The following is a 26,807-nucleotide window of genomic DNA, read 5'->3' as shown; positions in this document are numbered from 1 at the left end:
TGAGAAGTAAGGACTATTTTCCAGCTTGGCAAACATCACGCCTACCCTTGGTGTTGGCTCATTGTTCATCATGACCACTCCATTTAATTGCCTTAAGCCAATACGCAACTGAAGGCTGCCATATATTTAATCACCACTTCCACTGGTAACTGATATGGTGAGTGTTTAGGCTCAATGATAGCTTGTTTAGGCATTTCTTGGACTTCGTCTTCTACAGCCTTTTTTACTGTGAAAGGTACCGGATATTGACAAATGTGCACTGGAGTATCCGTGGTCAGTCTTAGCTAGCACTCAACGAGATGTGTCTTTCCAGGTACATCCGAAAACATGTCTTAGAATGCACGCGACGCTTATTTCGCTTCGTTGCCTTGTTTCATCGTCAGGTTCATGTCGATTTTCATGTCCTAATGCCTTTCTTTCTGCTGCTGTACGACACATGGTGCGTCGTTCTCCACGTTTTCTCGAGTGCTGAATACAGCAGCAGTTTGGTGCCCTGCTGGTGATGAGTCACTTGAGTGTCTCTCCTCGTACTTCTTCAGTAAGTTGATATGGAAAGTACTTTAGCACGCATTCAAGCCAAGGGCAAAGTGATGCTGTCAGCAGACCATTGATATCAATAGCGATGCGCCAAAAAGGCATATTTTTGAGTGGCATGTTTTCATATCGCACACGCCCTACATGGTGCCTTGGAATTGTCCTCTGGCAAATGTCGCATGACTTCACGTACCGCGTAATCTCGGCTTGCATGCCAGCCCAAAAAAACTTTTCGGAAACCCTGCCTGCCGTCCTCTTTGTCCCTTGATGTTCAGAAAGAATTCCTTCGTGTGCGATCCTATATATGGATATTCAAAGGTCCTCAGAGCAGCGAGCTCATCGACTTGTCTCTGTGTAGCGGACATATACCGCGTGAAGAGAATATCATTGTTGAGGACGAAGTTGGCTGTGGTAGATTGCGTCGTTCTGGTCTTGCCCACGTCCACGAAGTGACTGCTGAGGCTTGGAGCATTTTTCTGTCACATAGGGAATGCTTCGGAATCGACGTCCAACAAGTTGGTGCTGGCTACTGGCAACTTTGCCGCTTTTCGTGAAGTGGACCATGACACTGTAGCCATGTCAGAGTCACGAGAGTCGTCAACACTTTCCTTCTAAGGTGAGCCCTCGTCTGCCCTCTCTCTTGATTGAAGTGTAGTCTGCTTCTTAGCGTCAAATCTGCTTTTAGGCACAACTAGAGATAAGTAGGCACCGTGAAAGTTGCCCAATAAACACCATGGAGTGGTTTCCCCATGCATATGGCAAGCACGGTGCCCTTGAATAAAAGACAGTCAATCTCCGCTCTCACTTCTGCAAAAAAATGAGTGGAATTGTCTAATATATAGACAATTTGCGTTTTCCCGTTCAGCTTATTGGTCGGAACAAGTGTGCGATTTACAATGACACTGTCGCAACCTGTATCTCTAAGTACAGTGACGGGTTGTCCTTCTAGACACTCTTGCGCTATATATTTTTTCTCGCCCATTAAGTCGAACCGCGCTATGCGCTCCTGAGCCAACATTTTCGGGACCGGAATCATCTTTTTCCGCATCACTCTGTTTTTTACGATGGTTAGTTTCTTTCGATGTCTGGCCAGGCTGAGTAAGAAAACACGAAGCCTCATTGCGGTCTTTTGTATATTTAAGAAAGCCCTCAGGTTTCTTTTCTTTCCAATTGCTCGCTGACTTGGCTCTCGTAGACCCTGTCCAGCAGTCAGATGCCTTGTGTTCTCGCTTGTTGCAAATGAAGCAGTGTGGTTTTCCCTGAGCACATGTTGGCCCTTTGGCTGCTATCCCACTCCTCGTATTCGCAGTGTCCTCTTTTATTCTAGACGGATGGGTTAGCCATTCAGCCTCACGGTAGTGATCAGCTGTTCTAGCTACTTTGTCCTAATCTTTGCAACTTCGCTCTTTCATAAACACAGCAAGTTTCTTGTTGCACTGCAGCAAGAATTGTCGCGAGCCGACCCCGTTTTGCGAGGCATCATTTGTTTTTTTCGGTTTGGTCCATCTCTTGCCAGTGGCCGAAACACCCCATCAATTTACCGGCAAACTGACGTCCTGTTTCGCCTTTTTCCGGTTCGGCCTCACAAAATTAGACGCGATAGCTATCTTCTGCGTATCAAAACCTCTGGGGCAATATCGACTTGAGCTTCTCAAAGTCAGTCGCATCTTCGGCGGACATGCGCCTGACTACCGAAAGAGCTTCCCCCATCAGGCAAAAGCTCAAGGAGAGGTCATAATTTCTCTAGGTCATTCCTTGTTAGTGGCCAAATACTCGTACCTTTGAATGTAGGCATTGAGCACATTGTGGGCTTACCTATGTGTCAGACTTGATAGAAACCCGTAGTTTCATAGCCACGATTTAAATGTTGAAAAGGAGCTGCCTTATGGTATACGCGTGCTCATTCGATCTCACCCCTTTTTATTACACTCTATTCTCCTTTCACTATAATCGGCATTTATTTCCTCAGACATCAACTATTGCAATCCATCATGGGGTAATACCTACAATACTCACCTTGCGCCGATACAGAAAATTCAGTACGAAGCAATCAGGATAGTAAATTCTACCTAATTTAACAGCAGTTTTAAATAGTTCTTCTACGCGTATTTTCTTCTTACAGTACATGACACAGTAAAACCCAATTCAGTGGCCTGGTTATCGAAGCGCAATAATAATTGATCCCCTTCTCCATCGTCCCTCCAATTTTTGACCCTAACGACACAAAATTTGCTTCAAACAAAAACTTCATTTTGCTGAAAATCTGAACTAACTACGGTAAACATCCCCCTTATTTCAGTGCATTTTCTCTAAGAAACTCATTTCAATCTTTCTTAAAGTCAATGACTCTAAACTGATGTCAAAGAATTTAAAAAGTTTCTTCTCAATCAGTACAACACTAAATAACTTTTAGTTTACACAGCCCAAAAATATTTTGGTGTCATTTTTTATTTCTGTATATACTGCAAACCTTTTTTTTAAGTGTATGACATGTTTTCTTACTATTATAATAAGTATTAAAATTCTTTTTGCCCACTGTTTTCAAAATGCACATTGAAACTTTTTCTCCTTCCTGTTGAAGCAATTGTTACATTTTTCTTCATGTTTAGCCTGCAAAGGAGGTCCCAATTCAGTCCCTGACACATGGTCCTCCTCCTGTAAACTCATTTAAAATAACCAGAATTTATGAAATTAATAAACAATTCTGATTTCTGATTTTGATTTGTTGAACGCAAGAATGAGTTTGTGCGGACTTTGGAACCCTTGAATGCTTGAGTCACGATCCATAGGTGCAGCAGGGACTGCTTGGGGAGCCTGCTGCGATTCCTGCATGTGAAGCTGAAGCTCTAACAGATGGTGTTCTCGAGCTTGCCGCTGCAACTCCTCATGGTCTTGTTTGGCTGCCTCGCGCTTTAGTGTACACTCCTGGGTTTCCCTTTCACCCTCATTATCTGTCCACTGCTGAAGAGTCCACGCCTGAGAGTCCCAACTCTTTACCAAGACCTATCAGCCTTCCGGCATCCATTCTTAACCACCTCACATAAACACAGTGAGGCTCTCAGAAGATTTTAGGAGAGCTCAGTCCTGTCTCGCGGACGCCACAAATGTAGTGAATAGATTGACGGAACGTACTTCTAATTCATGTGGGGTGCATTGAAGAACAAATACGAATACGTCAAGGCCGGTAAACTCACATATATTGACTAACGTAGTCTCTAGGGGAAACAGTGACTCACTAACGTGGGCGTATTCGTCTGTCGCACAGTCGGACAGCGGTAGACCCACTCGGTGGACGACCGGGAAGAGGCGGCGTGGCTGGATAAGCAGTGAGTTGTCCGTCGGCACGTCGCAGTACCTCATGACGAACAGCCGGGTGAGGTGGACGCACACAAGTCCAGGAACCAGCCAAGAACTGGACAGAAGTTAGATGTCCGGAATGCAAGCGTCCACAAGAGCATGACTCGTCAGGAGGCAGCGGTTCTCTTCAGTAGCTCTCGCTAACTTGAATAGCCTCTCGAACGCCGTGTTCTTGCGAGCCCTCGCTGCTGCTTCTTCCTTTGACAGTCATCGCTACTGCCATGCGCTGTCTTTTCTCCTGATACGTGCCGCAATTTTTTTCTGCTGTTATCTTTCTCCTCTTTTCTTTTTCACCAAAGCGTCACATTTTCGTGCTCATCAGGCCGCTTAATCAAACGTCTATACAGAAGATCCCGAAGCCATCAATAGACCTCTACCGGGATACGTCACAGCCTCACGTCACCGGTGCACGTGCAAGGCGGTGATTGTCAAAACACTCCCGACGGTGGCTGAGTGGTGTGCAGTCGCTCGGTGCTTGAAGCAAGTTTTTCTTTTCTTTTTGAAAGCCTAATATTCATCTCACAGTGGCAACAATAGCTGTGGTATGTGTCAGAGAACATCTAGGTGTGTGGTAAAGTGCATAATAAAATATTCGCCACGCTGGCTGGCTTCTGAACTCCGAGAAGTGAACATACGTGGCGGCCTGTGCGAGGAACAGCGGTATCGCCTTCGAAAATGTGCAGTGTTGACTGTGGCGTGTAGTGGGCGTTAAAAGACATCGACATATTGGTTCACTTTTACGGGCGCTGAAACTGAGATTAGTGTGCGTGGTCTGTGCAGTGTGAATAACATGATGCATCATCTTTGCGAAAACACTGGTATTCGTTGTGGGCTGGTTGCAGTAACCGATTGTCGATAGAACTTCATGATCTGACATATTTTAGTCAAGGCAAGAATGCATTTGACGCGATCATCTGCGAGTGGGCACATCTCAGCGTGTGCGCGGCATGCAGAAAAATAAAAGTGCATGATCTCCGAGTGATACATACGCGCATGAGCTATGAGCATGTCGTAGCGTTGCCAAATCTGCAAATACGCTTCACCATAGCTATAACTCGTATTATCGGATAATTGATACATGTTAATCCTAACAGCGGAGATTTTCGTTTCTTATCTACTTTGCACTTTTACGGCTCCATCCTTATGAAGTGACATTGCGCATTACAAGTTTCTGTATCAAGCTTAAAAGTAGAAAAACACGTTATAGATGTCAAATGCAGAATGCAGCTGTTCCAGATAGTATATTATTCAGTTGTGTTTTACATCTCATAAATTTTCACTACGTTATTAGGTAGTTTTTGAATAGCGTCCCCAAAAGTTTGGGGCTCAAAGTCTTTTGCGTATGTGTGCTTTGGGTCAAGCAGGATCGGTGAGATTTCGAATAGGGTCCGCCGCTCTTTGAAAATCCCCCTATTCTTAGTCACTCTAATCTTGGCCGAGAGCCGTCACTTCAGTGGGTGCCGTCATGTTTGCCTGATCCAAAACTTTTAGGCAGGCTTCGCGCGGTTCCAGTTTTGCGCATGCGCAGAAGCTTTCGCGCCATTTGTTTGGGGCCCGTATTCGAAAACTCCCTGTCGTGAAATGCAGCGGCAGAATTTCACATTAATTTTTACGAGGATATGTTAACCTCAGCCTAACGCACGGCAAGAAGCCTTTTTTTCATTCATCTCCGATCACACTTTTGCGCAATGAGTGAGAATGCTATTCATGGCGTCACGCACAGCAGCTCAAAACCACGCTGCTGCCAATGGTGTACCTTGTTTAAAAGTGCATTACACATGCCGTAAGGGCAATTGAAGAAGTTTTCATCCATGTCATGCCCCCGTCAACGTGTACACTCAAAACATTTGCTTTCAAAAACGATCACATTTTCTTATGGCTGCCATATACGTGGCTGAAGGCCTTTCCGTGCTAGTCGCGTCTCTCAGTACTCTACATAAAGTTTCTCAATCCATCCATCTACAACGAGCAAACGTCCACACTATGAGCAGTGACCCTTCATGCGACTCCCTCCTTTCAGAATCTGTAACTTTAAAACATAGCCATGTTAAAATTTCTGTCAAAACAATGCAGATACCCAGCTCTGCTATGCAGAAAGATGCCGTTGGCGCAACTTTCTTGCCAACTAGTCCCTGCTTCGAGAGAGGCTAAGGTGGGTGGGGTGTGCGCAGTTACGTCACACTGTTTACAAAAAGGGAGAGGTCTATTTTTCTTTCTATAGGACAGACTGCTCCCGCCAGTGTTGCCGCTGAACATACTGCATTCAAGTATATAGCTTAGGATAATGCACTTAGATTGCCCGTTTGGAATAAGCAGCACTAGAACAATTTGCTAGCAAAAGGAGAGCTCTGACGCTGGGATCAGCAGTTTAGGAGCGCAAGATTCCTCTTGAGGTAGTGACCGCCACCCAATCTGCTGAAGTTACTTGCAAGGGCGTCATAATGATACGAGCTAAGCACATTAACGAATATATTGCCAATCACATTTGTTGCGAATCCGCTAACATTCTGGGATTTCTGATAACGGGCAAGACACAGATGCTTCTGATTCCCTTGGGTACTCCACATTTTCCGAGACGACTATCTATGGACTATGAAATTGTCCAAGCGTACGAGCACAGGTGTCAGGCCCTCGAATGTTTTCGGTGTCATAGAGGGGGTCACATGACCAAGTTCGGACCATCGCAAGCTGTATGTCATCACTGTGGCCACACGCACGAGCAGGATAGCCAGTGCAAAGAGACGCGATTCTGCGTGGCCTGTGAAACAGCAGGCCACCATTCTCTGGACCGCAACTGCCCCACTGGAGCCTTTAAAGTCACGAGTGCACTACTACCCAAGAAGAGAGCGGCCATAAAATCGAAACAAGGAGAGCTACCAGCAACAATTGCGAGAAACTCCGACACTCTATTGCTGACGTGGTTGCAGGTGACGGGATCGACTGCGGCAAGAAACGACAATGAGGTTGAGCATACACTTGAACGTTGCAAACAAGCACAGGCAGCTTCGTCAGGTTCCTGTGCAAGTTCTAGTAACAAATTGAACCCTTCATCCAACGGAAACTAGACGCATAACAAGGACACACCACATCTTGGATTCAGACCTCGCAAAGTATTTGTGAGCAAAGAGCGGTAAACTCACAAACGCTGGGAACGCTGAAACAATCAGATGGACCACAAATGCCCTAAAAATATACACCACACGCTGAAGAGCACAGCTTGCCCTCTAACGGTGTGACACAGCCATACATCGAAAAGCAATATGAGCATCACAAAGGTCCTGACACCATAGAAGAAGCATTATCCGTTTAGACGGACCAGGCATCGGACACCATCATGCAGCTACTCGAGAAACTAAACTCATGCATGAAAGCAATTTAGCGAACCATGGTGCGACAGGAACAAGCAATTATGCAACGTCAAGAATTAAACGAATTGAAAATCACACCAATTAGAGCGACTGCAAACGAATCCAAGAGAAACTACTTGCCCGCCCCACACTCGCAGCAGGGAATAATTAGGAAAATTTCTAGTAATAGATGCGTACATTAAATATGCAGGAGTGTCTCTTGAATTCCCAAGCATTAAAATGTCTATTTGAGCAATATAAACCTCTCATCATCTGCTTCAAGAAACAAGGGGTGTAAAATCCGAAGATTTATATTGTAGAAAACCGGGTTTAAAGGACTAATACACCTGTGTATGAAGAGCAGAGCGTCTCGACGCTGCCGTTTACTACGGCACGTATTCAAGGGAAGCCTCACGTGCAACGCGCCACTCCGCATTCCACTCTATTTCTCGCACGCACTACCTCAACTGTTTTAAACACTCCCGGACCATGAATTGCTGTGGGCGCGCTTTGAGGAAACAAAAATGCTGTTAGGTTAGGCGACTATTTTGCCGTCATTTAGCTTTAGGTTACATCATGATCCTTTAGTAATAAAAAAACTAATAAAGAACGATGGTGAAATGCAAGCACGAAGTTCGCGAGAAGCACGTAAAACTAAAGGCAATACATGAAGGCAATACAAACTAAAGGCAATACATTTACAATACGTAAATGACTAAAGGAAATACATGAAGTTCAAAGAAATTGTCCACTGTCCAGCGCAAGACCAGCTATATACAAATAATGCCTAACTCTGACAAGTGAACAGTGCGGTGTAGGATTTCCGGGTCAGTTCACTCCTCCTATACACTGATGCATCTATGCAATATGCAGTAACGATGCCAAATCGCAACTTTCAGCGCTTGGAGAAGGCGCTAGTGCAAGCCCAACATGACTGTTGTTTTGGGGATCATGCAGCCGGCGCGCCGGCAGCCGCTGCCAGTGTGCGTGTCACTTCAGACTGCGTAGTATTTTGGGGGGCAGCCACCGTGTTTTCAAACCTTTGCTGAGAGGCTCATTGACTCTATCATGTATTATATTCTACACGGCGTGTTTTGAAACGCGTGTGCGAAGTATATTGAAGAAACAAAAGTTTTGAACGACGGGCAAATTGTCTGCTATGGTGTGAAGGAGTGCACTTACAGCTTTGTGACAACTGCTCACGCCACGGCCGGATAGATCGAGCGGCCGTGTTCGTGCAAAGCAAGAAACATCGCCTTTGAATGCATGGCGTCTGCACAGCGGCATCTAACATATACCGTGATTTTTCTAGCTCCGCAAGCAAGCAAGCAATAAAGAGTAAATGATTGCTACTACGACTCACAGTACCTGCCCGACTTCGGTAGTTCACTTTTGAATTCAAAATAACTACAATAGAAATTTCCAGCGACAAAATACCGGTGAACCACCAAGGTGAGGCCGACTGAACGATGGCATGGGCCGGCTGCGTGGACATCCCCCAAACGACAATTACGAGGAATGCCTCATGGCGACGCCACCGTCTGTGAAACTTGCATATTGGTTTTCACACAATCACAGGGTGAGCAGGTAGCGCCGCCATGGGCAGGGCCGGAGGCTTCGTCACCTGGAAGCACTTTCAGAGTTTAGCGACGGTTGTTGCTACTACTGCGTGAAGAAGCCTCCTGTGTAAGCCCGTTACGATGATTTCAGTAGAGATGTGGTCATCGGGAAGCAGTATCGGGTATGTGATGCCTTTGTGGTTCATGATGTTCTGAAGTCTTGTTCGAATTTGAAGCAAGCTATCCTCCTCGGCAAGACTGGGGTGCAAATCCCGAATGGTCAAAGCGTTGGGTAGATCGCGTCCTGCCTGGAGGACTGCCAATCTAAAGCCGAATCGCTGTTTTCGGTTAATTTTGCCTACTTCCGCATTTTTTTGCATCGTCTTCAACATGGATCAGATTGGGGTGAAGTGCTTAAGACAGTTTTTGTCTTTTGCCAACCAAGCTGGTCTTTGCCACGAATTTTGTTTGTCAGAAAGCGACTTTTTTGACGTGCCTAGAGAAACTATGTCCACGGGGTTTTCCTTAAAAGCGCAGCAAAATTGTTTGACCGCTACCGTACACAGTAAAAATTTTCACACCAAAAGGGTGTAAAAAGAGTGCTTTTGCGAGAAAGCACTCTTTGTAACACCCTTTAACACCCATAAGTGGTCGATTGAAAAAAAAGCACCCTTTTGTTTGGGTGCTTGCCTCGATAGCACCCTAAAATAGGCTCTAAGGGTGCTTTTGTGCCTGAGAAGGGTGTAGGTGACGATTCGTCAGATGGAATAATCACCATAAGAAGAACACATAATTATAATATTTGGGCTTTTACGTCTCAAAAACCTCGATATGATTATGACGGTCATCGTAGTAGAAAGCTCCAGAGATTTTGACCATTTAGTGGTCTTAAAGAGCGCTGATATCGCACAGTGCACAGGCTTCTACCATTTCGCCTCCGTCTTAATTCGACTGCCACGGCCGGCATCAAACCCACGACCTTCAGATTGGCGGCCGAGCAGCGTAGCTACTGCACGAATATATGAATCTTGCGTTAACTGACGGCCTAATTGGCTTAGAATATGTGAAGGTGCTCTCCAAATACAGCAGAATGCCAGCAGAAGCAAATCGCGTTTCAACCATAATGGCGATTAACTGCAATCCATGTTACGAAAGCTTTCATTAGCGTTGTTTATAAGCTACATGTTTGCTATGAAATATATACAGGAACATAATGTTCGCCCCAGTATGGGTGTGTGTGCGTGAGCCTGCGCATGTGTTCGTGTGTAAGCGCGATTTTGTGTACACCCGTGCATGTGTGCGTGCGCGTGTATGCGCAAGTCCGTGCTTGTGTTAAGCGTACCTGTGCACATGTGTACGCCTATGCAGGCGTGCGTTTACTGTCGCGCGTGTGTGTGGCCGTATGTGTGTATACGTGTATGTGTGTGCGCCTGTGCATAAGTATATGTGTGTATCAGCCCGTGCGCCCTCGAATTTCGTGTGTGTGTGTGTGTGCGTGTGTGTGTTTGTGTGTGCGTGTGTGTGTGCGGGAGGGGGGCACTGCTTCGTAGTGTTTAAGGTCCCACGCCTGTTCAGACTGGGAGTCTATATGGGAGGTGGCTTAAGAAATGGCGGTGGTCAATGCACTGTACACGGACTATTCAGTACATGGAAAACAGCTGCACATTGTCGTACCTCATCGTTGCTTGTGAACTTGCTGTGGTAGCTCATTAGCTCCGTTGAGGCGCTTCTACGGTCGAAAACGTGGGTTATGACCAATTCACACGGAAACCTCTCACTGCACTTATGCACAACCATCGTTTATATTAACAACGTTTAACAAGAACGTGCCCTGCCTTTGCTACAGGTGCTTAGCTAGCTCATTGGGCAACCATATGGAATTATGCGCTGATCATGTGGTCAGCAAAAAGTCTGTTATAACAACCTCGGCACGTTTCGTGGTGCGTGACAAACCTTCTAAACATCCGCGACTGTGGATTAATTTGTTCCAGCTTCGACTACGCATTCAGTGTTTGCGGCACCATACGCGGAATCGCCAGACACGGACAATGCGAAAAAAAATTCCTCTGAAAAATGTGTAGCGATGCTCCCCCGCTAATGCCACCGAGGACGAAACAATTATTGTTTCTGGCCGTTCCAGGGTGCACTTTGTTTTCCGCAAGTTTTGCTTCACTATTTTTCACCCACTGCAGTTGCATTCTGTCAAAATACTCAAAGAACACAAAGCTGGTATATAACCTGCACCGCTGTGCGGAAGGAGAGTTGCCATTTAGAAGGAGTCATTCTTGAAGCGCAATTCGTTGCCTTCCGCGTCGAACCGCCGCCCGCCGTATGCACCACAGCGTTTGCCTTTCGGCGCCGTCTTGGCGGGTCCCCCCCCCCCCGCTCACCCAGGCCAGCCGTCCCCCCCGCCCCCACAACGGTGGTGTAGATAAGCGAACAGCTGCGTCACCGAACACCTGCGTCAACAGCTGCGGCGCCGCCGCCAGTGCCTCCTCCTCCTCTCTCTCAACGTTGCTCTCTTTCTGTCTGATCCGTCTTTCAAATGCGTTGCGTTGGTCTGGGGTCTTGGTCGCTGTGTGAGTTCCAGCGAACAGGCGCATCTTCAATGGTGGTCACGCATGACACCGTGTTCGAAGTGACGCTCGGAATAAGGAATATTCATGGAGTGGCGGACGCGGACAACGTGGGCCTGTTAACGGTGAGTGTACTGTTTCCGTAGGTAGTAATCATACAGCGCTAGCTGGGCGCTTGCAGCAGCTCTGCCGAAGTAGGCTGCCAGCCATTTACAACAGCATGCGTTCGCAGGCCTGTTGCAGATGCCCGATTAAACGTGTGACTTGACGAGTTCACCCTGCTATGCGCGATGTTGTGTAAGTGCCTGCATCACTCATACAGTGCGTGATGTGATCACTTAACAGGTACGCGATTAGTTGCTGATCGCACATTGTCTCTACACTGCTAAAAGTGATTGATATTCTTTCAAGATGCGCTTTAGGCTACATCGTAATAACATTTCTATTATTACTCAAATGTGCAACGTGCTTCTGCAGGTGTAAGCGTAAAAAAAGAAAGACAACGAAAAATTTATGTACAGAGGCGCACTCTACGAAATGGCCTTTTTTTGCTTAAAGGCGGTACAGTTTGAGGTGCTGATATGCCGCGATGCTCTTAGCACGTGCGCGTCGGTCTTTTAAAATATTTAGGACACGTGTCACCAGCAACAGGCAAAGATCTAGTAGACTTCCGAAGGCGTGTTGTTGTGGCCATCGCCGTGCGTTATTTTACCTCGTTTCTGTTTGCTGTTTTCGTGCTTTGCTTTTATCTGCGATAACGTTCAGCGTTATAACAGAATCGCGAGAGTATACGTGACTGTGGGAGCTATGTGCAGTAGCTCTAGCATAAGCCATGGCTGCTGCAACTTAGACGGCGTCCGCGCGCTTTGGTGTCGTTCGAGCGCTCCTACTTGCTTGATTGTGTTTAAACTGAGTATTTAGGCACGGGTTACGTTTGTAAATCCCGTGGTCAATAATCGCTAATAGCGTGCCCCTGATTGCCATCAGAGGATGGGCTTGGTTGTCGAAATATGCTAGACGCCTTTTCTGAAAGCAAGATTTGAAGATTTTTTAAAGAAATACTTTCATACGTGCTAGGCAGTGCCTATTGCAGGCCCACAACTCTTTAAAAACTGGACGAGCTATCACATCTTTTATCAAATTACATGGAATTAAGATGATCGAATTATACATGATAAATTTCTGTGCTAGATTAGAGGCGCAAAATACATGTTCGCAGCCCTACGTCTAGAAAGCAGGCGAATAGGAAGCACAGCTTCAAATTTGGATTAGATGCCATGGACGGAGCTTCTTGTGAGGGTAGAAAGAACGAGAAAATTGTTCATTTTTGATGCCCTTATAGAGGCAGTCAGAATTGCACTGATTGCTGAATTGTCACAATTGCTCAAATTGTTAGAAGCGTGATTAAAGCCAGTAAATCTTTTACTTTTTTTGCAGACCTCTTCGCTAGTGCCACGCCCAAGATCATTTGTTCTCATGTAAAAGAGAAAGCAGAGATGCCTTCACTGTTTGTACATGAAGAGGTAAGTTTCTTGTGCGTTCTGAATAATGCTACATGTTCTGAACGTTGTACTTTAATAACTGTTTTTCACACTGGCTCACTACCCTATAAGGAATTTGATTCTTAGGTGAGTTCAGGCTTTCGTAAGTGCTATTTTCGAGCTGTAGTCTTACACTTCACCTCAATTCGGGAATTTGCTGTGTGCTGGAAAACTATCTTATCATTATCATACAAAATTATTGGAATGTATGGGTTGTATGGTTCAAGTTCAGTGTAATGTCAATTACACGCCATTTCAAAGGATACACACAACAGATTCTTCATATATGATGCTGCCAGAACAGCACGAACATCATTTTATGAGAAGTAATATTTGCTCTTAATACAAGACGAGAGGGTGCCGCTGACGTCCTACGTGGTATACCCCAGCCCCAGCCTAGAGCAAGCCTACTTCCTGAACCTGCACGTGGATGACCGAAAAATCTTCCGTGTCAGTAATGACGAAGAAGGAGTGATAGCACTGATGAGTTGATTTTTTTTTTCAACATTGTCTATGGCCGCAAGGCCTTTAACAACCACCGTGATAGAGCGGCTTTTTCTAGGCGTGAGTTAGGCGTTTATCAAACAAGTTGTTCAGGCAGTACGACACTGAAAATTTTAGTGTCACAATGCCTGAACAAGTTTTTCTAGTGTGGTCATAGTAGATGAACAAATATTGTTATTTGTGTAAGTTATTTTGCTTAAATATAGCTGGACCATTCTATTCCAAATGTCCCAGCCCCTTTGGCGACCATCTGAAATGTATTTGAAAAAAAATGTGCTGACTTACTGCGTTGAAAACAGTGAACTGCTGGAATATTTCAGTGAGAAAAAAGTTTTGTTCATGTGGCTGGCTTATAACTTCCTGGCATGATGCCGTCTGTGTGCTGTTTGTGAAAAATTTCGTTTTAAAACTACCCATTATTTTTTCTAAAGCAAATTCGGTCTACCTGTTAAGTAAATGTGCTTCTTTAAGGTATTTGAAGCTCAATAATATTAGTGCAATTTTTTCGCCACATTTGCTTCCAAGAATAAAGCCAAACTGTGTTATATTTGCATTTTCATTGCAATATTGTACTTTGTATGAATATCTGAGCAGTGAATACTTACTCCACAGAAAGTATATTTTGAGAAAAAAATATCTTTAGACCTCTCAAGCTGCTGAAATATATGAGAAAATATCACGAATTTCAGAAAATCGTGATTTTTTCCGTATTGAGATGCAATTTGCTCCATGTTGTGATACAATGAAAACTCATCATTAAACTAAACTGTAAGGAAATGAAATTCTTTCTATAATAAAAATCTTATCGCAAAAAGGACAGGAAAGAGCGCTGTCAACTGAATTTTATTGAAGGTGCTACGAGCGTTTTTATAATGAGCACAAGAACAGGGCTGATCTGCAACAACACATTTGTGACCATGACAAAATAATTTTAACTGAGAAAAGAATACTCTTTTTCGGAAAAGATAAGTGAAAGTGTACTGATGCATTGATTCTTGGCCTCACTGATAAAAAGTTCTAAAATCTCTCATTCTTTCTGCTTGCTTTTTTTTCAAAAACCGTGTTTTATGAAACCTAGGACTGCACTTACATTCTTTACGGTGTCCGGCCGTAAGACTACTATAGCCATTCTTAACGTCTGAAGCATGCTGTCTTGCTCGATCATTCAAGCATTTCCCAGTTTGTCCTATGTTTACTTTTCCACATGTAAGCGGTATCTCATACACATTAGATTGGCATTCAGTAAACCTATTCTAGTGACGAATGGTGCAAGATTGACTATTCCTGTTGCTGTAAGTACATGCACTTTTGAAAGCTTGCAAGGGGTGGAAAACAACAATGCCATATCTGCTGGCTCTTTTCCTAAAATTGTGAGACACCTTATGTACGTAGTACCATGTAACATGCAAAGGTCATTAGTCATTCTGTTTTTCTTTTGGTCCTGTTTCCTTTAACTTTACCTTCTGCCGGAGGGTTTCGCAAACGAGTGTGATGATGCTGTTGGGGTATTGGCTGGTGTTATCAGCCCAGGAGAGCTAAGAATGTTCTGCCTTTTGATAGTGGGCATTCAAAATTACTAAATAGAGGAATAGATACCACATGTATTCAGGCCACCTTTTAGAAGTCATGTTAACACAAGGGTGAGGTCAGGCTTAAAAACCAGAATAAAAGACTAAAAGATGCTTGATATACCAACAGAATCAGCACACCCGTTTGCGAAACCCTCCTGCAGAAATTAAAGTTAAAGAAGACAGGACCAACAAAAAAACAATGACCAAAACCTTTGCATGTTATACCACATCACGTGTCACAATTAAACAAATAGCAAGCAGATATGAGATTAACGTGTTGTTTTCCACCACTTGCAAGCTTTCAAAAGTGTGTGTACTAAACAGCAACAGGAATAGTCAATCTTGCACCATTCGTCACGAGAATAGGTTTACTTAATGCCAATTTAACGTTTGTAGAAGTATTTTTTATCAGGTAAACCAATGATCAGTGCATCACTACACGTTCACTAATCCTTTCCGAGAGGGAGTTTTTTTTTTCTCAGTTAAGATTATTTCGTAGTGGTAACACGTGTCGTCGCGCATGAGCACGGTTCTTATACTTCGTATAAAAGTGCTCGTAGCACATTCATTAAATTCAGTTGACAGTCGGTGCTCTTTCCTGTCCTTTCTGTCTCTTCCTGAAGTTGTCGCGCTGTGACTAGCACACAACCACGATGAACCAACTCGCCCAAATTAAACTCTTGTTACGTAACACGTAGACCGATTTTTGTATAGAAAGAAGGAGCAATGCTTTTAAAATAAAATTTTTTACATACAACACCTAGACGACACTCCAGGAAGTTCAGAAGGCAGCCACATGACCAAACATTTTTCCTCTCCTAAATATTCCAGAAGTTCACTATTTTCAATGCAGCACGAGTTTTTTCAATACATTTGAGATGGTTGCCAAAATGACTGGGACATTTGGCATAAAACGACCCAGCTGTGTGATTAGCCGTTATTATGCATTACCGCTTTTGTTTTTTGTGTGTCCTGACTCAGTTTTGTGTTCATTTCTAGCTTATTCTGTTTCTGACCATTGTAATGGCTTTTAAAGTATTCGCTAAAGTTATATGTGCGAAACCCCATATATGTTTGCATGTACATCATTTCTCATAACCAAGTGTTGTACATCCAGGAATACAAAGCATAAACCACTGCGATTGTATACATTTGAAAACACTATCAATATATATTTTTGTGTGCATCACTTCTTGCAAACGATTGTGTACATGAAGGCGTATATAGTGAAATCTTGGTGATTGTATATATTTGAAAGAATTATAAGTATATATTTACCTGTATTCCATTCCCATTAACCGATTGTGTACATGAAGGAGTAGTAACCTGAAACCACTGGGATTGTAGGTACTTGAAAGACCTATAGGGATATATTAGCGTGTATTTCATTTGTAGTCTCTATGTACTTGAAGTAGTATACGAAACTGAACCATTGTAATTGTATGTTTCAAAGAATTGTCAATAAAGTGAAACTGAAAAAATGTAATAAACATTTCAGGTGTTGTGTGTGTAGTGTACGTATACGTCAACATGTTGCACATCTGGTGAAAAAGTTGTGTGATAGAAGAAAAGTTTATAAGTTTTAATTGGATATTTAAAAAATGCAATATGCAAGGGCAGCAACGCTTAGTTTTCTGTAACGCGCATTATGCATATAATGTGAAGTATAGATAGATCCAGCAAAAGTTCATACACGATTGTACGTGTTTATATTTTTGCCCACACGCAATTAATGGAGCTCGACAGGTGGCACACCATTGATAATCAGGACCACTTTCTTCAAGTAGTGTGTAATCAGTACATGCAGATATCTCTTAGTGCAGTTTAAAAGAATACTGGAACCCCTGCCATGAGCACTCAACACCCTTGTGCACCCTTCTCGCACCCTCCTCAGAGGGTGCTAAAAAAGTGAAGGACATCGAAGGCACCCTTCCTTAAGGGTTTTTTTATAACACCCTACAGTTTTTTTACATGTACACCCTATTCTAAGGGTGCATGTAAAAGCACCCTTTTTGGAAGGTGCTGAACTAACACCCTTAGGGTGTCGTCCATGGGACAAGCTCATTTACACTCTTCTGGGTGTAAAAATTTTTACTGTGTATGATAATCGTGTATGTCTTTTGGCGGAACCTTCAAAGGTGTGGACACTTTGTATATTTGATAACGCAACTCAATCACTCAAATGAAAGCATTATAAACCGTTTCGTTAAGAGAGGATGGTAGATCTGCATTAGTGGTCCCTAAGCTTTCAAGCTGCCAGATCTTTTGCAGTTCAGAGCTTGCCCGTTTCTGCATCTGTTTATTGTTCATGCAGCAGTTCGTCTTAAATACACAAACGTTTGCACTTGTGTGTATATGAATACTTTCATCGCTTAATGATCCTTGAAATTTCCAACCCACTGTTGTTTCAATGAAACGGATACCTTTGTGGTCATCATGTCCACTGAAGTCTCTTGGTCTTAACCAATCAATAGGCTTATGCTTTCTTCTTGTGCTACGTGGGAAAAACGAAGTGCATTAAGCACTGGTTGACGGCAATTCTGAAACCCTTTGATGTATGCTTGACTTCGGGGTACCCCAACAATGGCTTCACATATGTGTCCTATTTCAATGTTTTCAATGACATACTGAGCGTCCTCGTACTGGCTTTGCAAACTTACTTGCATTAGTCTTCGACGCGTACGTCGAAAACCATGTTTGGTTCCAAACAGGTTGATGGTAATGCCGATTTCTTCCAGCACTTATAGGTTTATTTTTCTGGAAACGTCTTCTTTAATAAAAGAGCGCTGGCTACCGTTATTCAGAATGCTTCTGATATAGGAAGAACCCTTTGGACAATTTATCCATGCTCTGAATGTTTGCAAAAGTATTCTATCAAGTCTCCTATTGCTATCTGACACAAGGTACGCGGAAGTTCTGCTCGTTGCATGTTGTCGTGGCGTCATTATTTGAGCCTTTCTAGAAAACATTGAAGAAGCGTGTCTTCCTTGATAATGCGTACAGGTCACGTTGCGTCGACAGTCCCTTGCCCGATGTCTTTTTGCGGTATATCTGAAGCAGCAACCAGTTGTAGTAGTATTAGTAGTAGTAGTAGTATTTTTATTTACAGTAAGCCGGATACAGAGCTCACTGCAGGGGCAAAGGGCTAAGGCGAACAGCCTGACAAAGACCCTTGTTCCTCCGCAGTCCGTGACAGTGCAAAGCTTAAACAATATATGTATTCAATACATTGGTTTCAAGCAACCTGAAATTGTAAACTCAAAATTCAAACATAAATAGCATAAGAAGTTTACATACCACATTTTAAGAATTAGAGGTCACTCTCGTTATAATTCACAACTAAACAATATCAATGAAACAACTCAAAAACATACACAAAATGCATGCGGATACAATGAATTCCGCTGAATACACTCGTATATTTGACATAGAAGTTTATGAACAATTTAAGCATTTGCAGAGGCATGAGACTCCATGTCCATGTAGAAATAAGACACGTTTTCTCCGAGTCAGGAAGCGATGCGTCGCAGTCTAGTGTTAAATGTGACTTCTAGAAGATAAGGCAAGCCTCGTCCTTCGTAACGGCACTGTGTAAGACGTCAGACTCTGCCTAGGCGGCGCTGCGAAAAACGCCGCCACCAGCACCGCTATCCACGCTTGCGATAAATCAGTAGTGCAAAGCGAGCGGTCCACAAGCGAACAGTCATAAGCTCTCCTCTTTCTTTGGTTTTGAGGCGTGGTTTCCAGAAAATCAAGGACCTGGCAAACTTCTTCCTTCAATCCAACCTCGCTTCAGAAAAGTAGGACGCTCGTCGAAACGTACGGCGGGTACAATGCGCAGATGATTCAGTTATTTTAGCGAACTTCAACTCACACGTTTAGTGCACGCGAGCATCACGCGACATCGAGTTCGAGACAAGCACTTCTGTGTTTGCTCTGTAACGCCTAAATGCGGTAAACTTGGGCACACACATCATGTCAAAGTGATGAAGTGCATACACGAGATATCTATCTCATGATCAATGGTACGAAGCACGCTTCATCCGACACGAATATTATTGGTAAGTTTCGCCTTGGCAGTTGCATTATCCATTGATCTCTCACTTCCTGTGCGTTGAACTGCTTTATTGCACATGCTAGGGTATTCTGTTCACGGTTTTCATTCATTTGTATTTATTTATTTTTTATTTACTTTTTATTTATTTATTTCATTTATTTAGTACATACTGTCAACCCCTTCAGAGATTATTGCAGGAAGGACACAAACTATACGTATATAAGAAGAAAGACAAAGGAAAAAACAATGCGAAATAACATAACAGTTTTTTTCTTTTTTTGATTTTTGTGCTGAATGGCAAAGAGAAATATAAAAGTTCACATATGCTAACCATTTATAAGCAGCTGTGAACTCTGTTTAACGTGGACACCTCATATCATATAAATATAGTTGCGAGAATACAGTCATAGTAACACATTAGTACGTAAGCTTTACAAAAAATACGAAAAAAAACATATATTCTAAGCACAGGTAGTGGAATGCGGGTCGCGGGACAAATACTAATAGTAATATACAATAATGAGGAAAGGCGCGACACATTTGTCGTTTTATGTTTGTGCATCATGTAAATAATTTTCAAGTAGTGATAAAAGGGTAGTTATTGAGGTGGTATTAGTAATTGTGGAAGGTAAGTCGTTCCACTGTCGTATGGCTAGCGAAAGAAAGATTATTTAAAACAATTTGTATGACAACGATATTTATTTAGGGTGTATGAGGGCTTTAGTCGAGTTATTCTTGGGTCTGAAATCGAGATGTACCTAGAACTATCAACATTTAACTTGTTATAAATTGATTGATGAAGCAGTTTGAATCAGGCGAGAGCAGCGCGGTTTTCGATTGTGAGTAATCCAGCCGATTTGATTAAAGCACTTGAAGAGCCTGAAAGTTGATATATATTGAAGATTAACCTTATTGCTTTCCTTGCACTCCCTCTATAATGGTGATTAATTTGTTAGTCGATGGAAACCATGCCGGGGTAGCATATTTCAATACTGTTATAACGAGTGTATTATAAGCTGGTAATTTAGTCTCACGGGGTGCTTGACGAAGGCGGTGCTTAAGAAAAAAGAGCCGCCTAAGTGCTGTTGAAGTGATATTGTTCACATGGCAATCCCAGCTAAGGTGAGAAGTTATTGTTAGCCCAAGGTACTTGTGCTGCGCGACTACTGTTACCGGGTCATCGCTTATTGGATAAGAAAACTTCTGTACGTGCTGTTTTCTTGTTATTCGCAAGAGAACTGTTTTTTTTATAATAAGGCTCAGTTGTCGGGGTGCACACCATGCGGAAACTGTTTTAGAGCATTATTTACAGTGACATGGTAAACTGGCGAAGTAATTTCTTTGTAGAGTATACAGTCGTCAGCAAAAACTCTTATTTACAGGGATGTCAGTGGGTAAATCATAGATAAAGATGAGAAAGAGTACAGGAGTCAAAACACTACCCTTGGGGACTCCAGAGGTGGCATGAGTGAGTTTAAAACTGGTGTGAATAATTTGTTCGAAGCGCGTACAGTTTGAGGTAGTCTTTTATCCTTTCAGGTACGGGTCATTCACCTATTGAGTGTTCCAATGTTAGCATAAAAATATTATGTGAAATACAATCAATGCCGTTTGAAAAATCAAAAGAATTAAGATCTGTCTGGTTTTGTTGATGAATACTACTCCAGATGTCATGTATAAAATCAACAAGCTGAGTGACTGTGGATGATCCCTATCGGAATCCATTCTGCGCTGGCGATAAAATGCTTTCCCTTTCCTTTTCACTTTTATTCCTTAACAACCCCACGAGGGGGTATTATATAAAGGGTGAGTTACAATATATACAACAAGCTGAACACTTTATTATATGGTATTTTGTGATGTGATTACTTCAATGAAGACAGTAGGGCTTGAGTTTGCGATTTCTTGTGCAAGGTCCTTTCAGTTCTTGGCTGCTCGAAGAAAAAAAAAAGCTACAAAGGTGACTGTGCGAGCATGAAGACGGGCAACGTGACGAATGCGATAGGATATGCGTGATGGTGGCAAAATATGCGGTACTTGATTTAGCGCGCTGTGGTAGTATTTATGAAATAATGATAAACTAGCAATGTGGCGTCGATTAGAAAGTGTTTGTAAACCGAATTCCGATTTCAAAGACGTTACGCTGATATCAGACGAAAAGGCAGAATGAATGAAACGAATGGCAGGATTCTGAAAAGCCTCAAGGGCGTTTGTGAGGAATATCTGGCGAGGATCCCAAATGGCTGATGCGTACTCTAGTTTGGACCGTATTAGTGTTTTGTAAGCTAGTAACATGACATACTGTGGAGCGCTTTGTAAATGACGTCGTAAAAACCCAAATGTTTTAGATGATGCAAAAACGTTGTTCACATGCGCACACCTGTCGAGATTATTTGATATCGTCACACCTAAATATTTATATTGGCATAGGGTCTGTACTTGCTCGTTTGCTATTTCATTTTTAAATTTTAACGAGTTAGAACTGCGAGAAAACGACATTGTTTTGCATTTACCATTATTTAAAATCATCAACCAGCGTTGACACCAGTCTTTATTGTTGTGCAAGTCCTGTTGAAGAGCAGACTGGTCAGTAATGTTAACAACTGAACAAAAAATAACATAATCATCGAAAAACATGAGGATTTTGCTAGTAACATGCAATGGTAGGTCATTATTATATGTTAGAAAGAGTAGGGGCCTGATACCGAACCCTGAAAGACGCCGTATTCTACAGAAAGAGGCTCAGACTTGCTGTTTTTGACGCGCACTGATTGCAGGCAGTTAGTGAGGAACTGCTCAATCCATGTTAGAACTGCGGGGTTTAGATTCAGTCGGGAGAGTTTTAGTAGTAAGCGTTGAGGAGCAACTTTGTCGCATGCTTTCGTGAAATCAAGAAAAACTGCATCAGTTTGAGTGTTAGGGTCTAGATTCAGGTGCAGGTCATGAAGACAGGCAGCTAATGGTGTTTCGCAGGATAGTCCTTTGCGGAACCCATGCTGAGAATGGTGAAAAAGAATTTATAGAATCAAGGAAGCTAATTTTATGAGTGTATATGACACGCTCCATGATCCTACAAGGCACTGATGTGATGGAAATGGGGCGGTAGTTTAAGGATAAACTTTTGCTGCCTCATTTTTAGATTGGAACGACCTGGCCATTTTCCACTCTTTTGGTAGGTTTGCAGATGACAGTAACTGGGAAAACAACAGCGTTAGATAAGCCGCGAAAATAAATTTGGTGTTCTTCCAAAACCTCTATGTGATTTCATCGAAACCAGCAGATGATGACAGTTTATATTGACAATTATGTTTGAAATGCCGTCTATAAAGAAAGTGATAGGAGGCATTGTAGCCTCAAAAGGTGCAAGAAACGTAGGAAATGGTTCATCAGATTTTTGGTGAAAACAGAAGAAAATGCGGTGTTAAACATGTTAGCTGTGTCTTTATCATATAGCATTGCACCCTGTTCGTTGGGTAAATATATAGTGCGGGTTGACTGTGGGTTGATGGTTTGCCAAAACTTCTCAGCGTTTTCACTGATCATCTTAGCCAGGTCGTAGTGAAAGAAGGTGTACTTGCTTTGCGGATAGCGGTAAGATATGTACGTTCAGTCTCGTATTACTTCTTTCATGAGTCGTGCTGAGGGTTTTGTTGAGCCTGGCGAAAAAGTCGATTTTTCTTGTTTTTAAGTTTTTAAAGGTTTTTTGGGAACCATGATTTGTGCCGGTTAGCGTTGATTGATAATGTTAGAATGTTTTTATCTGTTGAATATGCTATTTATCTGTGAAAAGAGACCACTTTTTATGAATGCCACGCTCTTGAAATGTTGCTTCGTATTCCCCGTAAAATTGTTCAAATTCATTATTGATCGCTAAGTAATTCCCTTTAATATAGAGACGGATGATTTTCTCATGTGACGGACGCACGGGCTGGGTTAGAGCAAAAGTGGCATGAATTACTTGTGGCAACCTGTTTCTTTAAGGTAGGTGAGTGAAGATAGTGTTTCAGGTCTTGAAGAAAATACTAGATCAAGGATGTTAGCACTATCCAGCGTGACACGTGTTGGCTCGGTTACCATTTGAGTGAGTTTGAAGTTTAGGCAGACGTTTACAAATTCTTTAGATTTCAGACTTCCAGTACTTAGTGGAGGGTTTGACCAAACAATGTTGGGGTAAATAAAATCTCCAAAAAGTAGAAGGAGCGCATTTGGGTACTTTTCGACTAGCTGGCTTGAGATGTTGTTTAATTTCGTAGAAAAATCTGAAGAACTGCTTGTGGGGCGATAGCACACGCCAACGAGCGCAAGTTGCGGCTTGGAACGACATAGGATCTATAGAATTTACAGGTCGGAACGTATATCAATGGTGCAAAATGAAAGTTCTTTCTTAATGGCAATGAGGATGTCACCACCTCTGCTTCCCTGCTGATCTTTGCGGATTAGTTCGAAATTTGGCAGGTCTTCTAGTATTTCCGCATCAGGAACATCGTCATTGACCCACGTTTCTGTTATTATGAGCAGATTACTCCCAGACGATGAAACAAGGTTTGATATAGCGTCTTGTTTTGAAAGAATGCTTTGTATGTTAGTGTAGATAACCGAAAAAGACGTATGCGCACGAGCTGCACGCGTAGCGTGGCAGGGCGTTTTAGTACGGCGTGATAGCTATGTAAGTTCCTTGACACTTTTATATGACTCGTTAACGACATATCACTTCGAGTTGACGTGTAGAGTTTTATAACGGAGCGAGTAAGGAACGGACTTGTTTTTTGCAAAAGCAGCGAGTTGCTTTCGCGCGTTTTGCACTTGCCTGGAGAAGTCTTCGCTAATGCCAAAAGGAGTGCCCTTCAATTTACAGCCGTTGGATAGTATCGCTTCCTTGGTTTTAAAAAGATTGAATTTTACAATAATCGGTCGGTTTCGACCTTGACAGTGTCTACCCAGTCGATGTGCTCACTCAATTATTTGAGGGCCTAATGTGAAGTTGAGGTGTTCAGCGCAGTAGCGAATAATTACTTCTTCGCAGCGCACGAATAATTCTTTAGGGTCAGTATATGAAATGCCGTAGAACAACAAGTTGTTACGCCTTGAACGGTTTTCAGCTTCGTCAAGGCGGTTTTTCAATCTTACAATTAGACTAGCCGAAACAACTATGTCGGATTGTATCGATTCCAGCTGCTCCCTCATGGGTTCAATAGAATGGCAGCTCGTCTCAACACTAGCCAAACGTGTGCTTAGTTCAGAAATGGCAGCACTGTTTCCATGGGGCTGGGTTTTGATGTCCTGTATTTCTGTTAGTAACTTGGACTGTACAGCAGAAAGCTTTTTTCAGCTCGATGAGAATGCTTGCCATTTCTGGTCGTGGGTCAGTTTCTATATCTCTCGCAAGCAGCAATATATTGCGGAGAACAGCAATACAATCGCAACAGATACACATCAAACACTGCGGGCTCGGCAGCTGTACCAACATGTAGTTACTTGTTTTTTTAGTATAATTGTTACGATGGACCAACCTGCATGGCGAAGCGGAGCGAATTAGTGGATGCTAATGTGGCACAGCCACGAAGACCACAGGGCGGCGCAGATCTATTTTATTCTGGTTGAGGCAAGTATTTATACGTTTGAGGATGATATGCTCAAGTAGTTTGCATGAGGTACTCGTAAGAGCAATGAGCCTAAAGTTAGAAGGTTTGGTTTTATTTCCTGACTTGAGGACTGGGATAATTTTTGCGATATTCAAATCATTTGGTAGAGTACATGTTGCTAAATATTTTTGATAGATGATTATTTGATACTAAAATATTTGCTCAGCATAACTTTTAAGAAAGGCATTTGGAATTTCGTCTGGTCCGGGGCTTTTTTGCTGTCTAGTTTCAGTAGTAGATTCAACGCACCACTTTTGCTTATGTTCAGGGTGCTAGAGCTGTGTTGGAGAAAGTTTTAAAACTCGGTAGATCACCATCATCTGCTGTAAAAACGGAATGAAAGTATTCATTCAGTACGTTTGCTCTGTTTTCATCTTCCTGTGCAGACTCAGCACTGGGGTTGGCCTTTGGCATAAGGTAATTCAAAAATTTTGGTGGGGAGGACTTCAAGAAGGTACTGAGGGTGTTACGAAAGTAATTATCTTTAGCTGCTTTTGGCTTTGCTTTCATGGTTTAAATGTCTAGTGTGAGCTTGTATTTGTGAGTTGTCTGAAAATTCGTTTTCAAATATTTTCTTAGCCTTTTCACTTTTCTTTTTTTAGATGATCTCGCGTGTAATCCAAAGATTACGTTTGTTTTCTTCTTTGTACGGGAAGGCACATGTGTATCAATGCAGTGCAGAACGATTGATTTGAATTTTTGCCAAATAATCTCTATGTCACTATTGGTAGCGTCGGCGGAATTTTCAAAAGCACTTAGTTCGTAAAGAAGATAGCCGATTATGCTGTTGCTTCTGCCTTGCTAAAATTGGAGTAAGTGGTGCTTTGTTTTTCCGTTAAACAGGCATCGTGTACAAGGAGGGAGCATAAGATGATTTGGTGGTCTGAAATTCCATCAACTAGTTCAATTTTTCATCGCCTGCTGAAAAGTGGTGGCTTAAAAATACCAAGTCGAGATTGTTAGAAGTTGATGCTTGTGTGCGTGTTGGTTCTGTCACGCTTTGACACAGAATAAATGCGAGCATCAAGTCTATAAGCATGTTGGAGCATGCGATTCTGCTTTCCATGGTGTGCCAATTTATATCTGGAAAGTTAAAATCGCCAAGTATGATTAGCCTAGATCCAAACACGTGTTTGTGCTTGTACGCATACAATGAATGCATCACATCGATATCGTCAGAAGGGCTTCGATATACGCAGCCGACAACAGTCGGGTGAGGACAAAAAGTAGTCGACAAAAAACTGCTTCCACGCCTTCTGCAATTGGTAGAATACTAAAAGGAATTTTCTTCTTTATGAAAATGGCTACGCCACCCCCTCGAGTTGGTCTGTCTTTGCGTACTACCGCATAATTTGGTGGCGTTATTTCGAAATCTTGAACAGCTGTAGTCAGCCACGTTTCAGCCACTGTTACGAAGTCAGGCTAAATGCCGAGACGAGAAGCAAGGTTTCAAGCGATGTCAGTTTTGGAAGTATACTGCGAGCATTCAAATTGAGGAAACTTATTTCTTGATTGAATTTAGGTGGTGAGACCGCAGTGTGCGTCTTTCTGGTTCTCCGTTTTTTTAGCACCAGGCATGTCAGACGTGTTTTCAACGAGGATTACCTTATTAATCTGAGCGTCCCATCGGTACATGGAACCATTATTACGAAGTTTATCGAAAGCAACAGAGACATTAGCTCCAGAATGCTTCTTTGTTTTCGCGAAGTTCCAAAGCTGTTTTCAAATCTCACGCAGTCGAGGGGAACAATCCTCCTCGACGTAAAAGTTAGACCCTTTGAGCTTGTTACAGTTTTTTAGAACCTTCGTTTTATCTTGAAAGTCAAGTAACTTCATTATGACAGGCCTTGCTTTCCTAGGTGCAGGTTTTCCCAGTCAGTGGATTTGTTATATTGAAACTGGTTAGAGCCTCAGACTGTCTTTAATGATTTTGTCGTTAATTATTTCTTTAAAAGATTGCTCGTTTTCCCCTTTTTCTTCTGGTACGCCATAAATAATTAGGTTGGATCGCTTTGTTCTGTTTTCTAGGTCGTCTATCTTTAGTTCTAGTAAACATACTACTCTTTGTAAGTGGGAAACCTGGTCAGCACACGTCAAAATTGCACTGTCCAGGGATGTC

The sequence above is a fragment of the Rhipicephalus microplus genome, chromosome 9, assembly GCF_043290135.1.
Source record: "Rhipicephalus microplus isolate Deutch F79 chromosome 9, USDA_Rmic, whole genome shotgun sequence".
In the NCBI taxonomy this organism is placed as follows: domain Eukaryota; kingdom Metazoa; phylum Arthropoda; class Arachnida; order Ixodida; family Ixodidae; genus Rhipicephalus; species Rhipicephalus microplus.
The sequence above is the reverse complement of the archived record's forward strand: the minus strand, read 5'-3'. Positions refer to the sequence as shown.